Raw genomic sequence first — 3,147 nt, 5'->3', positions numbered from 1 at the left:
CTGGGCCCGGGTTTGCTGGGCCCGGGTTTGCTGGGCCCGGGTTTGCTACCTCAGCATTTGCAGTGCAGCTCCTGGTGCTGCTCTGGGCCTCGCTCTGACCTCGTGCTGTTCCAGGTGCTCTTGTGCTACTTGAAGTTAGTGCTCCCCTGCCTCTCTCCTGCCTCTAACATTCCTCATCTGCTGCCTTCCCAGCAGAACTTACACGGGGAGGCAGGGGAGGAGTTTGCAGTTTAGCTGTTTCTGCTTTCATCTGCTTTGCAGCATATTCTGCTACTTGTGGACACCACAAACCAGGTCCTCAGCAGCATGTGGGGCCAGATTCCACTGCATAACAACTGCATCATCTCTGAAGAGATTCAACTGTTTCTTTGCTCTCTTTGTGCACCCCAGTCCTGCCTGGCACAAATCCCACAATCACAGGATGGGTCAGGCTGGAAGGGAGCACAGTGGCTCATCTGGTCCCACCTCCCTGCTCGGGCAGGGCAATTCCAGAGCACATGGCACAGGATTGTGTCCAGATGGTTCTGGAATATCCCCAGTGAGGAGACTCCACACCCTCTCTGCTCTCTTCAGAGCTGAGTCACTGCCCAGCAGAGAAATTCTTCCTCATGCCCAGGTGGAACTTCCTGGGCATCAGTTCCTGCCCGTTCCTGCTGTGCCATTGCTGGGCCCCCTTGAGCAGAGCCTGCTCCAACCTCTGCCCCCTCCCTGCCTCCAAATTACATGTACAAAATTTTCTGAAGAAAAAAATGTAACTTTAATGGTAAAAGCGATAGGATTTTTTTCGTGGATGAAAAAAAAATAATTTCCATAAAGTGTGCGATTCATCAGGAGAAGCTGGACTGCCAGGTTAGATGTTAAAGAACTCTTTATTACCTTTGAGAGGAAAAGTTCTTTGATGAGTCTTATTGTTTGTAGCATATGGAAGAATGCTGCAAGAGGAAATGGGTCTGCTCTTATCCTAAAATAAATTCCTTTGTAAACCTGTCATTACCTTAAAATTGTGTGCTGTGAGATGCTGAACAGTTCTGTAGCATTCATAGAACTACCAGGGAGTTTGTAGCTTACAAAGTTAAACTGACATGTTTGCATTGCTCTAATTAATTGTTTAAATTCATCTTTCAGTGCCCAGTGTGGGAGAACTTTTACCTTGTCTAATTACATCTCAGGCTTGTAACCTTTACATTTATGCTAACAAGGAGTATTTTTTCCTTCAGGATATTTGATGAGTACAGGCCAACAAAGCACCACCCTCATTGGTAGCAGACACCAACATGATTCTGGACAGTTAAGAACAAATTTGCTGTACCTCTGTAATTATTCAAATTGGTATTTTGAATTTGCAGCTGCTACAACTTTGCATGTTTCCAAGTAAATTCAGTGGAGAAGTGCTGAAAGATGCCAGATTTTCAACTGTGAGCTGTTGGGCTTTTAGCACAGGGGAAAAAGTAAGCAGAGTGAGACTGGGGTTCATTGAATACCTCAGAATCTGAGGAGTTAAACTTCAGAGGAGGTTGAATATCACTATTTCTATACCCTTTAAATCATCTGTCTGGGACGGCTGCACCCTAATCATAACTGTCCCTCTGTATTTAATAGCAGTCAGGCTGTTCCAAAATGCAAGTGGAATAGTTTGCCTTTAGATTAAGGAGAGGTCCTTTCATGAGCTATTTATTTTAGTTCTGAAAATTCAGTTTCTTGTTCTGCTTCTGAAAAGTTGGAAACGCTTTGCTTTACCTTCGTAACCTGTGTTTAAGAACAAAGAAATTAAACGTGCCACAGGGTAGCAGAGTGGGTTGGAGATGCCTATCTGGGTAATACCAATAAAAAATTTACTCCAAATCCTGCTTTTCAGGTTATTTGAAGAATATATATCCTGCTGTGAGGGTATATGTCTGCGTGTGTATACACACACATATGTTATATATACAAGTAAACGCCTAGCTAGCTATGTTTTAGGAGTAAGAATTTTCAGCATTTGTGAAAGGAAAACCTGTGGTTGCTGTGAACATCCATACACAGATCCCTTAGTTTAAAAGATGTATGAAAATGTAGAAAATGTAAGATAATTTTCAGATACTCCTTCCCAAAGCTGCTTCTATTATATTCAGTCTGAAAGTCATCTGAGAGGTAGATTGAAAATACTTCTGACTTGATGGCAGCAGCAAGTATAATTGTGGTTCATGAAACTGGCTGAAGCTGGAGGAAATCAAGTTGCTCTGGTCTACAACAATGGCAGTTTGTTTTTGGGAGATGCCAGCAAGGACTTTTGGGGGAGCTGACAGACATTTCATTTCTAAGTTACAGAGTGCAACCTAAACCAGGCCACATGCTGTAAAAAAGCCTCGCCACTGAATGGAGGCCAGTGGAGAGCAAAAATAGGAGTGTGAGTTGAGTTTTTAGAGTGAACCATCACAGAGCTGAGCATTTTCACGTACATGTGGCTATCCCATGAGTGTTGCCAAAAAATACAGCATAATGTCACATCAGTAGTGGTTGGCTTCCTTTGGAAAGCTCCCTTCAGGCACTGCCTGAAGTAGCTGGATGTGACCTATTTGGTTCTGTATTTTCACAAGCATATGTGAAATCATGTTATTGAGCGGATATGGATCTGTAAAGGACCCAGGGTACTGATGGGAGCAGCAATGAACTCCTCATGCCCAGTCAAGTTTTGCCCACCTGGAGGATCTCTGGGGTCCCTTCCAACCCAGGCTGTTATGTGATTCTGTGGAATTTCCCTTCTCCTTGTCACTTTGCCACTTGCTTTGCTGCACAAGTGAGTTTGAAATAAGTAAGTTTAAAGTCTGTCTGGGCCAAAGTGAAGTATATTCTTTGGTAGAGGGCTTCAATTTTGCATTATTTCTGGTTGCTGCTGTTACCCTTATCCTTGGATGACACAGAGCACTACCAGCATCTTACTTTCTGTCAGCCAGTACTGAGTGTGTCCCTGTGACTTGAACAACCACGGCAGACAGCAAGTTTTTAGTTGGTCAGCAGTGGAGGGAGGGGACTTTTCAGCACAGGTTAGGAGCATAAATCTGTTTGCTCATAGTGCCAAAGGTGAAGCAAAGTATTAGTTGAGTGGAAACCAACTCTGTCTGTTCTCACTGGCACAGGTTGCCCGGAGAAGCTGTGGCTGCCCCAGCC

At 44.2% G+C, this 3,147-nt stretch overlaps 1 protein-coding gene across 2 annotated transcripts in view; it reads left to right on the top strand.

Annotated features, from left to right (window-relative positions):
* The window catches only part of ATXN10 (ataxin 10), a 54,475-nt gene extending 53,055 nt beyond the window's left edge, over window positions 1-1,420 (top strand). The window contains exon 10 of one of the 2 annotated variants that reach the window (XM_027660881.1): window positions 1,347-1,420. The gene's annotated coding sequence lies outside the window, so the exon portion shown is untranslated. The remainder of the gene's footprint in view (window positions 1-1,346) is intronic. The other variant, XM_027660880.1, reaches the window with a different exon arrangement.
* Window positions 1,421-3,147: the final 1,727 nt, after the last annotated feature.

Source organism: Corapipo altera, unplaced genomic scaffold, assembly GCF_003945725.1.
Source record: "Corapipo altera isolate COAL_440 unplaced genomic scaffold, ASM394572v1 239, whole genome shotgun sequence".
Lineage (NCBI taxonomy): Eukaryota > Metazoa > Chordata > Aves > Passeriformes > Pipridae > Corapipo > Corapipo altera.
Note: the sequence above shows the minus strand (reverse complement) of the source record. Positions and strands in the feature narration are given on the sequence as shown.